The sequence below is a fragment of the Alexandromys fortis genome, unplaced genomic scaffold (genome assembly GCF_014885135.2).
Source record: "Alexandromys fortis isolate MF-2015 unplaced genomic scaffold, M_Fortis_MF-2015_v1.1 scaffold_117, whole genome shotgun sequence".
Taxonomy (NCBI): Eukaryota; Metazoa; Chordata; class Mammalia; order Rodentia; family Cricetidae; genus Alexandromys; species Alexandromys fortis.
In genome coordinates this window covers 4,386,461-4,399,797 of record NW_026068015.1, presented here as the reverse complement: position 1 = coordinate 4,399,797, position 13,337 = coordinate 4,386,461, and the positions used below count along the sequence as shown (strand labels likewise).

General features: G+C 40.1%; 1 pseudogene; it reads right to left on the bottom strand.

Moving 5' to 3' along the window:
* LOC126513775 (60 kDa heat shock protein, mitochondrial-like) overlaps nt 1-11,740 on the bottom strand; it is a 12,827-nt pseudogene extending 1,087 nt beyond the window's left edge.
* Between the last annotated feature and the right edge of the window lie 1,597 nt (nt 11,741-13,337).

Genomic DNA, 13,337 nt, shown 5'->3' with positions numbered 1-13,337 from the left:
GAGGGAGGGGGACTTGATTGGGGGAGGGGGAGGGAAATGGGAGGCGGTGGCAGGGAGGAGGCAGAAATCTTTAATAAATAAATAAATAAAAATAAAAAATTTATAAAAGCCAAAAACAAAAAATAAAAATAAAATAAAATAAAATCAGTGTACTTAGTGCTTTCCCATCAGTATCTTCAGTGATTATGACCAAGATCTTCCAGTGAGTACTGGAAATTTCTAGAGAAGGTACAATGGACAGAACACTAGAAATTTTCTTTCCACTCAGTTGAAGATCGGAATCTTAGGATTCATATTTTTGACTTTTTAATATGTTAATAAATATGTGAAATAGGTCTTCTGTGGTGGTTTGAATAAGAATGACCACCATAGGTTGATACATTTGATACTTAGTCATCAGGGGGCTGCACTACTTGAGAAGGAATAAGAGGTGTGACCTTGTTGGGTAGGTGTGGCCTTGCTGGAGGAAGTGTATCACTGGAGGTGGGCTTTAAGGTTTTAGAACCCCACGCCAGCCCTAATATCTTTTTTATCCTGCTGCTTATGGATCTGGATGTAGAACGCTTAGCTACTTCTTCAGCACCATGTCTGTCTGCATGCCACCCTGCTCCCTTCCGTGATGATAATAGACTCAGTCTCTGAAACTCTAAGCAAATCCCAGTTAAATGCTTTCCTTTATGAGTTGCCATGATCGTAGTGTTTCTTCACAGCTATAAAACATGACTAAGGCATACTCGATAAGACGGCAATAATAATTTCTAAGTTATTATTCAGTGTTTTGCCATCTTTCATTGTGATATCACAGGTCCTTCCAAACTTTTTCACTGCGTCAGAAATGGTGTTTACATTTTTCCATCTCCCTTTGCAGAAATTGTAGCAATATGAACATTTGTCACAGGTTTAGACTGTTTTCCAAGCTCAGAAATCCCAACATCATTAGCCAGCATGGCACATCTCCTGATTCCCACTGCATTCGCTGCATTACAGGTTCTCTCTAAGCACTCTATGCAGTGGTATATTCCACATCAGTAGCGGTGGTGTGTCAGCCCTAGGTTCGCACCATCTTTTCTTACTTTGGGAATTCTCCAGGTCTGTTCATAATCAGTGTTTTCCCCGTTGGTCCCATTATCAAGGCTACAGCATCACCAGGGTTCAGATAGCCACACCAAGTTTTGCATCCTTGGTCTGGGCCTGAGTGAGATAATGAGCCAGTGTTTGGGAAACACTGGTCTCATCTGGTGCATGCAGTGAGGCAAGCTGTCAGCAACAGAGTTTGCTTTCTTAGAGGCAGGGTCTTTTGTTGGTCTGTCTTCTCTAGAGATGTTTACATAGCTGAGGAAGACTCTGAGCTCTGGTCCTCCTTTATGCATGGTCCCAGTGCTAAAGTGACAGTTGTGTGCCACTGCCTCTAGCTGCCTTGTTCCCTGATTTGAAAGCCTGACTCCAGCCTCTTTAGGCCTATCATCTTGTGGATAAGCTTCTGCTGAAGTTAATCAGAGTCACTTTCTATGGCTTGAAGCCGAGAATCACAAATTCTGCAAAGTAATAACTTTTTTTTTTTTTTTTTTTTGAGACAGAGTTTCCCTGTGTAGCCTTGGCAATCCTAGAAGTCGCTTTGTAAACCAAGCTGGCCTCAGACTTAGAGATCCAACTGCTTCTGCCTCCTGAGTGCTGGGACGAAGGGTGTGTGTCACCACACCTGGCTCTAAAACAATAGCATCTTTGTGTTCTAAAAGAAGTAAGAACTAGTCTCAGAACATATTTCTATTAAAGAAAGTAGAAAAACATTAAAGTTTACATAGTAAGTTGCAGAGTTAAAGACAAAGGCATCTGCTGCCAAGCTTCATGACCAGAGTTTCATCCCTGGGATGCACATGGTGAGGGAGAGAGTGGATTCCCTCAAGTAGCCCTTGAGTCTCCACATATATGCTGTGGTACAAGTTCTTTCCCCCACTTCTTTTTTTTTAGTAAATGAACAGCAAAATAAATAAATTCTCATTGCATAGATCTCACACTGTCTCATACTTGCTATGTAAATCCACCGGATAGCTTTGCTTTGAAAGGCTGGTAAAATTCTCCTTGAATCCATCTGGCCTTGAACTGGTCTTAACCGGAAGGATTTCTATCACTACTTCAATCTCATATGCTACGAGTCTCTCAAGTTTGCTGACATTTTTGCTTAAGTTTGGTGGTTTGCCTGAATTTATCCATTTCTTTTAGGTTTTTCATTTTAATGGAGTACAGGTTTTAAAAGTATTTCCTTATACTATTCTGAATTTTTTCAGTGTTTGTTGCAGTTTCTCTCTTAATGATTTGGGTCCTCTCTTACTTTTGGTTAGTTGCGTGAAGGGTCTCTCAGTTGTGTTTGTCGTCTCACAAAAAGCAGCTCTTGCATTCATCAATTCTTTGTATTGTTTTCATTGTTTCTATTCTATTGATTTGTGATCTAATTTTTTTTTTATTATTTCTGGCCTTCAATTAGATTTAGATTTTGTTTGTTCTTGATTTCCCAAATTTTCAAATTGTATCGTTTGGCCATGTATTTGTATTCTTTCTGATTGTTTAATGCAGGCAATTAGAGCTATAGATTTCTCCAAGAAGACTGCTTTCAGTGTGTACCAGAGGCCTTATTTTGTTGTGCTTTCATTTTCATTTGGTTTCAGGAAATTTTTAATTTCTTTTTTGATTTCTTCTCTTACCATCATCACTCAGTAATGAGTTGTTTAATATCCATGAGTTTTAAAACTAGAGATTTGTTTGCTGTCAATTATAAGTTTTATTGCATCATGGTCAGATAAGATACAGGGATTTCTACTTTTTTGAATCTGTAAAATGTTTTTTTTGTATCCTAGGATGTAGACTAATCTAGAAGACCTTCCTTGTGCTATTAAGGTGTTTTTCTTTGTCTCTTCTGATTAGTTCTAGTTTGAAGTTTGTTTATTAGGATAGTGATGCCTGCTTGCTTCTGGTCCCATTTGATAGGAGAACTTTTCTCTATCCTTTTACTTTAATGTGGTGCCTGTTTTTAAAGCTAAGATGAGTTTCTTATTGATGACAGATAAATGGATTTTGTTTCTTAATTTACACATTTAGCTAGTATCTTTTGAATAAATAATTCAGCCAATTGATATTTAAAGCTATTTGATGGAGGAGGGTCATTTGTCTATGTGTTACTTTCATTGGATAATAAAGAAACTGCCTTGGCCTTTGATAGGACAGCAGCTTAGATAGGTGGAGTAGATGGAACAGAATGCTGGGAGAAAGAAGCAGATTCAGGCAGTCTCCATGATTCTCCGACTTGAGACGGATGTAGGCTAAGATCCTTCTTGGTAAGCCATCACCTTGTGGTGTTACACACATTAGTAGAAATGGGTTAATCAAGATGTGAGAGTTAGCCAATAAGAGACTGGAACTAATGGGCCAGCAAAAGAATACAGTTTGTGTGTTATTATTTTCGGTGAAAACTAGCCTGGTGATGGGGCACCGGGAAAGCAGCCCACAGCTCCTTCTACAGCTGTTATTGGAATATATGTATTAATTGAAGTCATTATGCTGTTGACTTTTATCATTTGTGCTCTCAGTGGTACTTTTTGTTTTAATAATGGTGGCATTGTATCCCTTTCCACAGTCTCTCTTCAATGCTCATTTATTCTTTAGCTAGAAACAATGCTTCCTGTGTTTTCTAATGTGTGGTTTAGTTATCCATTTCTTAGGCTGCTTATACTGTGAGATATTTTTTCTTCAATTATACCAGATAGTTTTGCTGGATATATTAGTCTAGGCTGGTCACCATAGTCTTTTAGGGTTTGGAATGCATTGTCCTAGCTCTTCTGGCTTTCAAAATTCCTATGACAAGTCACGTATTATTTGGTTGGGTTTTCCTTTATATGTGATTTTATATTTTTTTCTCCTCTACCTTTAAATACACTTCCTTTGTTTTAAGTATGATATATTGTGGTGATTTTCTTTTCTGGTCTTGTCTATTTTATGTTCAGTGTGCTTCTTGCATGTATATAGGTGTTTTCTCCCCCTTAGTTTAGGAAAGTTTTCCTATCATCTTATTGACGATCTAGTCCAGGAAAGTGACTTTGGGTTCTTGTTGATCATCTGTGCCTATAATTTGGAGGTTTGATCTTTTTTCCTGGTGTTCCACATTTCCTGAATATTCCTGTCCTGATTTTTAAAAATTTTATTATTCCTTGCTTATTTGGTCTAGACCCTCTATTGTACCTTATGTCCTGATGTTCTATCTTCTGCTAAATTCTTTCTATTTGTGATACTTTCCTTTGAATTTTCTAGTTAAGTTATTGGCATTTTTAATTCCATCTTCATTTCAACGTGAGTCCTCTTCAATGTTTCCATGTCCTTGCCGAATTCTGTTTGCAAATTCTGGACTGTCTTTGTCATTTCCACCAGTTTTATGGTTGTGTTGTCTTGGGCACCACTCAGTTGTTTGTTCTCCTTAAGCTCTTGCTCCTAAATTTCTTTGAGTTGGTTTTTTGAATCTTCCTTAAGCTCCTTGAATTATTTGATGTTTATGATTCCTCTTTTAATGTCTGTGTCCTGGGATTCATCTAGATATTTTTCAAATATTCTACAAGACTGGAAGATTTCAGAGATAAGATACTGACTAGGTACTTCATATTGTTGGTATTTTTTTTTTGTCATTAGGAAGCATTTATTCCGACTTTTCCTTTTTTTATTGAAAAAAAAATTCCTGCTTCCTCCCAGCCTCCCATTTCCCTCCCCCTCCTCCCACTCCTCTCCCCCTCCCTCTCCAGTCGGAAGAGCAGTCAGGGTTCCCTGCCCTGTGGAAAGTCCAGGGTCTTCTACCCTCCATCCAGGTCTAGGAAGGTGAACATCCAAACTGGCTAGGCTCCCACAAAGCCAGAACATGAAATAGGAACAAAACCCCATGCCATTGTCCTTGGCTTCTCATCAGCCCTCATTGTCCGCCATGTTCAGAGAGTCCGGTTTTATCCCATGCTTTTTCAGTCACAGTCCAGCTGGTCTTGGTGAGCTCCCAATAGATCAGCCCCACTGTCTCAGTGGATGGGTGCACCTCTCGTGGTCCTGACTTCCATGCTTATGTTCTCCCTCCTTCTGCTCCTCATTGGGACTTTGGGAGCTTAGTCCGATGCCCATAAGATCTGGGCGTGTGTTATTTTGTTCTGAGTCTGATATTGACTGAACTTGAGTCTAATATTGATTGAACTGAGCTTGGGGAAGAAGAAAGGATGTGGAGATTTATTGGGCTTAGAGTTTGGAAATGGCTTGGGTGGGATGAAGTCAGATGGGCAGAGAGGACAGAACTGTATAGGACGTGTCTCCTCATCCAAGTCTGGAGTGTGGGGGAAGATCTGGTTGGGTGGCAAGTTTTGAGGTAGCATGGGAGGGGCTTGTTGGATAGAGGGTAGGTACAGAGGATCCTGGCAGAAGCCTTGAGGTGAGTTGGGATCCAGGCAATGCAGGCCTGACTAAGCCACTGCACTGGATGTAGGACCTGGGATAGATGTGATGGGTTGGAGAACAGGTATGGATGGAAGGTTAGAGTTACTAACTAGATGGGACCCCGGAGAAGGAAGTGGGATGTCTGAGTGGATGGAGAAGTTGGATGCTGTGAACAAGGACCTGTGGGTGGTAGCAGATAGGATGGGTCTGGGCTAGGCCCTAGAGAAGGAAGTTTATTTACTGTTCAGTGTAAGGATGGAAGTATGCGTGTGGGTGAGCATATTTGGATGTCAGCCAACTTTCAAAATTCAGCTCTCTTCCCATCATCTGGGCTCAGGGGATTGAGCTCAGGCCATCAAACTTGATGACAAATGCCATTACAGCCCTCTCACCAGTCCTGAAAGACCTCACATTTCTGTAGAAGAAAACTATAAGGTTTGCAATAAAATGTGCACTGTGAGAGATAATGGCAGACTAAACTCTGCCGAAGAAAATAGTGAATTGGAGACAAAGAAACTGTCTAAAATGACACATGAACACACATAAAGGAAAAATCATCCTTGTAATTTAAGTCCTTGAAGGAAAGTGTGAAGATAAAAAAACATCTAATAACAGTGACTGGATTTTCTTCATTTTATGGAAATCCTTTGACAAGTCTAAGAAGCTCAACAATCCATAGTCATAACAAGCATGAAGAAAACAATACTAAGGCACACCATAATCAAGTTGCTCAAAAGCAAGAAAACTTGAAAATCAGTCAGAGCAACAACAAAAATGGTGACTTATTCTTTTCAAAACCCAGTGCATGTAAGACTGCGACAAGTTAGCATCAATAAGGTAAAAAGAGAACAGAATTAGACTTCTATATTTAGTAAAAATGTCTCTCCAAAATTGAGGAAAGTAGGTTGGAATGGTGGCTAGAGAGAGGAATCATTCGTTAAAGGCACTTGCTGCTTGATTTGGAGGTGCAATCCTCTAACACTAACACACAGAAGGCAGATGGGTCTTTCTGAGCTTGAGGCTACCCAGGTCTACTCAATGAGTTTTAGATCATTCAGAGCTACATAGTGAGACTCTGTCAAAACACACACACACACACACACACACACACACACACACACACACACACACTCACACAGAGAGTAACAGCAGTGGCAGCAGCAGAAACAACAACAAAAGAACACTTGCTGTTCTTTCAGAGGACCTGGGTTTTGAACCCAGCAGTCACACTGTGGTTCACAAACATCTGGAACCCCCAGTTCTGGGAAATTTGCTGCCCACTTCTGGCCTCTCTGGGCACCAGGCTTGCTCATGGTATATGTGGTATTACTAGTCTTTTTATTCTCTCTCTCTCTCTCTCTCTCTCTCTCTCTCTGTATGTGTGTGTGAGTAAGAGAAAGACATAGAGAGACAGAGACAGAGATGGACACACACTCACAGAGAAAGAGAGAGCAAGAGAGAGAGCGAGAGAAAGTGCATGAAGTTGGAGTAGTGAGAGAGACTGGGAGGATCTGGAAGGCATTGGGGGAGGGAGAAATTGATTAAAATATGTTCTATGAAAATATTTAAATAAAATAAAACAATAAATTAAAAATAGCCTCCACAAAGAAAATACATCTTTAAAAAATGCAATAGAGACATAACATTTTGTTTTAAAGGTGTACACGTTGAAAGAATTGTTCACAGATCTGCTGGCCAGGAAAAGCTATGGGCAGTACTCCTTGATGTGTGAACATGATACCACACAAGAAGGAGATCCTAGAAATGAGGGGCATCACAACTGCCCACTGCCTGGAGAATACACAGTCTGCTAGTACCGTGTAAAGCTTTGAAAAGGTAACTGACTAGTAAGGACGTAGCAATGTTGGTAGGGAACATAGACATGGAGGAAAACAGTACAGATGTCAGAAGGGAATGTGGAAGCCCTGGCTTCTGGTGACATGATAGTGGCTTGAATCCTGCAAGTGGAAAGTTAAAAGTGAGTGCTCTAGGCCCTTAGGCCACTACTACCACACCAAATAAAACAAGTTCCCACAACAGAAAGAGGTGGGATAGATAAATAACCTGAAAGTGTTCAGAGACAAAGAGAACCAGGAAAAATGGGACAAACAGAAAGTCAGTATGGAATCTGTGTCTTTTTCTGACCCCCCCCCCCCCAAATAGCCATGTTTCAATTGCATTTAACCATTGTTGAAGTTCCTGGTAGATGGCTGGGATGCTGAGATATGTATCAGTTGACTTTCCTATGGTTGGATGAGTTTCTTCTCTCCCTTTTCCCTCCCCCTCTTCCCTTCTTCCTATCTTAGCAACACTGAAGCTCAAATCCAGGCCCTATGAATGGCAGGCAAAAACTCTAAGCATTGAATTAAATTTTCAAGTCCCCCTCCCTTTTGTGTTTATTTTATTTTGAGAAAGTGTATTACTAAGTTCTTCAAACTATCCTTGAATTCATTCTCTATCCCAGGCAGACTTTGAACTTGTGATGTCTTGCCTCAGTTTTCCTAGAAGTTTGGAATATAATTATTCTTTGTAGTTAGTGATCATTGTGTGCTGGTTATGGTGAATTCTGGGACTTAGCATGGCAGCCATGAAGTGTGAATGATATACTACCATTATCTTTTATGTTTATTTGGATTCATGTGGGTGTATCCAGTGAGTGTGTGCCACGTGTGTGTGTGTGTGTGTGTACCCAATGAGGACAGAAGAGGGGGGATCACCTCAAGCTGGAATTACAGGTGTTCTGCAAATGGAACTCCCGTCCTTTGCACGAGCATTGCATGCTTTCAACCCTGGAGCCATCTCTCCAGTCACTAGTATTATTTCTCCAAGTACATTTTTCCAACTAAGAGTTACCCAAATGCTAATAAAGAAGTCATCATTGTTTGCAATTTTGATACTGACAAGTAGCGTTCCTTTCTACAAAATGCATACAGCACCAAAATACTGTTTTATAGAAATAATAATTGTATTGTTGTTCTGTTAGCTGTAAAGTCTTATTAACTGATGTCAACTATACTTTAAAAAGTTGATGTGGAAGCATTTAACTTGTGACATTCCTAATTTCAGTAATTCACAGCTGTTCTGTTATTTGTCCACCTCTGTTACCAAGGTCTGGGGACCAGCACAGTCTCCTGGAGACATTCTGGCCTCATAGATCATCTAACCAACCACACTATAAGGAAATCCTCAGGCTTTCATTTGTTGTGCTGCAAATCCTCAGGCACTGTGCTTTAAAGTTTTGACTAGCAAGTGCAAGATCTGATCAGGTTACAGTGGAAATTATGTGCCCAGGCGCGGCCTTTGGCTTCTAATTGAGTGGCCCAGTAGGTGTAAATTAATATATCACAGCAGAGCTTTGCTGCGGGTGCAACCACACTGTGTCTGCAGCTGCTTCGCAGAGGGAAAACTCTCCCTCATAGAGCCACCACTTAGTGCTTGTGTCTAAAGAGTAGAGATTCCTTCTCCGCTGCAGCGAGTGCTCCACTTCAGTTTCTATGTAGACCGCTTACGAGAGCCTGTTGCTTGGTTTCAGGTAAGAAGTCACTGATAGATTTACTTTACCTTGCTAATCTTTTAGGTAACTTTTGTTATTAAGGTTTTAAAATTTGCGTTTTGGGGAGTACTGACCGAAGGTCTGATACATACCTTGAAGTTATTTTAAGTGACATGAGGAAGTGCTAAATGGTTCTTGATTCTGTATTTAGAAAAAAAAAAAAGAATGAAAATGGAAATCAATGAGCATCATTAAAACCAACAGCAACCATTTTCTAAAATATTGTCTTTAATGACTGCATGTATGTGTGTGTGTCACCCAATCCATTTGAGCAAGCCAGCATAGAGTCTGAAGTTAGTTTACAGTCATCCTGCTCATTACAAAGGGCGACAAAAGCCCAGTTGTACCTTATTGCCCAGGGTTCACACCTCAAATATTTAGTACTTAAATATCGAGTATTCAGTAAAGGAAACGTTTCCAGTAGGTAGGGGAGCATGAGCAGACTCATGACCAAGGTGTGTGATGGCGGAACTGGAGAGGAAAGCATGTCCATCAAGGTGAGGTTGTGCAAAAAGATTTATTTCTACACACTCTTCATGGAAGTACCAATTGGGGCAAACTTACACATGGAGTGACTTGGTAATATCTTTAAAGAATTAACTTGCACACGCCTTTGTCTCAGCTAAGCCAGTGTTGCAATTTTCTCTGCCAGGAGCTAACACTGAAAAAAAATATATGCACAGATGTTGTTTTCAGCAAGTTGCAATGTGAGAGTGGGAAGCAACTTGCACATGCATCAGTGGAGATCTGCTAAATAAATTACAGTCAAGCGAGCAATAACTGTACCGTTGCAAAGAAAGAAGTTTAGTTTTATTAAGGGCAACTGAAGTTTTTCACCCTGTATATTTTAAGGGTGGGATGCTGACTCAGAGTATGTTTTTGTATGGCAGAATAAGTGGATCTGTGTGTCTGTCTGTGTGCTGGTATTTTGTAAATCTTTTCCAAATTGTTGCAACAGGATTCAGTTCAGGGGGTGAGACTGAAAGCTGAAATGGAGAGAGATGTCTATTCGCTTCTAGTTTACTGCCTTCACTCTCTTTGAGTTTATTTCATTTATTGGTCATGATGGCATGAACCTTTGAGTCCAGTACTCTAGAGGTAGAGGACAGCCTTGTCTACATGGTAAATTCCAGGGCAGCTAGAACTGTAAAGTGAGACCCTGTCTCAGAAAAACCAAAATAAATAACAAAGTAAAAACTAAAAATAATAAAATAAAAAACCTGTTTCTTTTTAAAATCAACAGTTATAGTTATATAAAATATTGAGCTATTTATATGCCAAACTGATAAAAGGACTCAGTAGAAACATAGACATAAATTCCTTAATATTTTATTCAGACATATGACCATAATGATGAGGCAAGCAAACTGGGACTTGACAATTCTCTGTTATGGCTGGGATCTTTTACTTTAGTTTGAATTTACTGTTTACTTTTGTATTCTGAGGAAAGTAACCATTTGTTTGGCTCTGTTACTAACAGCTAGGGTTAAAGTACAAGAGCACCTATAATCTGAATCTTATTAGAAGAGATGTCTACCAGTTGTTCTTAACTAGAAGCCATTTCTATTCTCTTTTCTTTCTGCCCAACCAAAAACATGCAAGAATTCCTACTCCGTGCTCTCTCCCTCTTCCCTCTTCCCTTCATCCCTCCTTCCTCCCTTCCTTCCTTCCATTATTTATTATTTATTAAACATAAAACTTAATTTAATGTGTTTGAATTTTTCCCTGCATGTATGTTTGTGCAGCATGTGCTTGCCTGGTATCCTCAGAGAGCAGAAAATGGCATCAGATCCCTTGTTACTAGTATTGTATAGGAGGTTGTGAGCAACTATGTGGGTGTTGGGAATTGAACCTGGGTCCTCTGAAAGAGTAGCCAGTTCTATTAACCATTGAGCCACAATCCAGCCTCTGCTTACCTTACTCCTATATAGGCAGTTCTGGCATCATATTGTAGTGAGATAGTAAAAATAAACGTGCAAAATGGTCTTACTGTTTGTGTACAGTGGCCATGTTGTGAGTCTCCTGGTGTTTCCTCCAGTCTTCAACAGCTATCTATTGGTGGTTATACATGCACTACACATACAGTTGTGAGGTTCTGTGCATACACCTGGGAATCCATATAAAGGGCGACAAGAAGTAAGATTAAAGTTTAGTACATAAGCTTAATACATTGAAATATTGAGAACAAAGATGATTGGTTTATTTCTAAAAACTTAACTAAATTTCGGGACTGGGCAGATGGCTCAGTTGGTAAGAGTGCTTGTTATTTAAGCATGAGGACCTGTATTCAGAATCTTCAACATTTGGGTAGTGGTGGCTCACGCCTTTAATCCCAGTATTCGGGAGGCAGAAGCAGGTGAATCTGTGAGTTTGGAACCAGCCTGGTCTAAGCTACAGAGAAACCCTGTTTTGAGAAACCAAACCAAACCAAACCAAAGGGAAAAAAAGCCTGTTTACCAAACAGAATCCTCAACACTCATGCTAGAGCCCAGCATAGCCATAGCCATGCAAACCTGTGATTCCAGCACTGTGGGAAGGAGAGGCAGGGTTTGCTGGACACCAACTTCACCTTCAGTGAGAGGTCCTGTCTTCAAGGAGTGAGGCAGAGAGTGATAGAGTAGACACTCACTGTTCTACTCTGTCGCTGTGTGCACAGACACACGTACCTCCACACACATGCAAATCTACGACTTTCCCACCGACCCACACCTGATTCCCAAGTGCAGTTTGAACCATGTTCATATTCCCTGGGGACTTCAAGTAAGGTATAAACATTCTTTTATGCCATGTGAACAATTGCAATCTTTTAAAACTCGAGTTAGCTTCTAACTTGTTGTCTATCCCATATACTGGCAGTCTCCCCAAATCTCTCTGAGGATTCCCTTTATTTAATGGGTTTATTCTCTCTGGGACACGCATCCTGCCCGTGTGTGTGTGTGTGTGTGTGTGTGTGTGTGTGTGTGTGTGTGTATGTGTGTGTGTTTCTAGAGCCAGTGTCTCACTATGAAGCCGGGGATGGTTATGAAGTTAACCTTGAGTTTGTAGTTATCTTCCTGACTTAGTCTCTGTGATATAATTCCTGTCCTATCATGTTCAGGTTGTGCATGTTATTTTTCCGATGTGATATCAGGGTCAAACTGTTTAAAATTGGTGTGGCTCTCTGCTATGATTGTTCTTTAAATATATCAGACAGATAACACTGAGAAATACTCAAATAATACTAAAGGATTTTTATACTTTTCTTTAAATATTTTATTTTTAACTATGTAGGTATATGTGTATTTGTGTGGAAATTTGATCGTGTGAGTGCCTTTTCCTTGGAGGAAAATTGATAGCATTGATAGCATAATCACCCTCACCCCCCGGATTTGGAGTTACATACAGTTGCCAGCACAAGGACCTGAACTTCTGGAAGGGCAGGTAGTACCCTTAACCCCTACGAACTTTTTCCAGCTCCAACTTCTCTGTAAAACCAAGACCAGGATTTTTTTTTTTTTTAAAAAAATGTAACCCTTTGTTTTGAGCTGTAGATTGACAATATGTGGAAGCCACCATAAGACAGGATAGAGGTCATAACTTTCTATCCTTCCTTCTCAGTATTTACTACCCGAGGAACATCACAATGACAAAACATTGAAAATGCATTTCTACCATGTACATATGTAGTTCAGACAGGAAAAACATTCTAAATTACATTTACTTATTTAAACTTTTGTGTGTATTTACTCCCTGGTGCATGTGTGGAGGTCAGAGGAGAAGCTGCAGAAGTCCTAGGAACAGAATTTAGGTCAGCAGATTTAGTGGGAAGCTCCAGGACTGCAAGACTAAACTAGCTGACCTTACTAAGTCATTTTTTTTTTCTGTATGTGCAGATTTAAGTGACCACTGCTGAGGTCAAGATGCAGCACTAGTTCCTAAGTATGAAGGTCTCCCTCTTGCTTCCTTCTACACATGCCCAACACCCCTCCACACACGACCCCTGACTACTAGTGATCTGTGGTTTTATCTTTTCAAAAATGACCAGAGATCGTCTTCCATTTTGCTGTACGTATTCTGTGCTTAGGGTTAGTTTGAATGTGTGCTAAAGGTTTATGTAAAATGTATCATGCTATTTTTATCACTTTGTAACTCTTAGAAAATTCAGCCACACACATACACACACAATTTTGAGATATGATTTCATTGTGTAGCCCTGGTTGGATTAGAACTCACAGAGATCTGCCTGTCTCTCTTTCTTGGGTGTTGAGATTTAAAGGGAAGCTGCAGAAATGGGATTTGATGGCATGGATACTGGGACCAAAACTCTTGTCCTTTAGAAGGGTGAGTGTTAGTG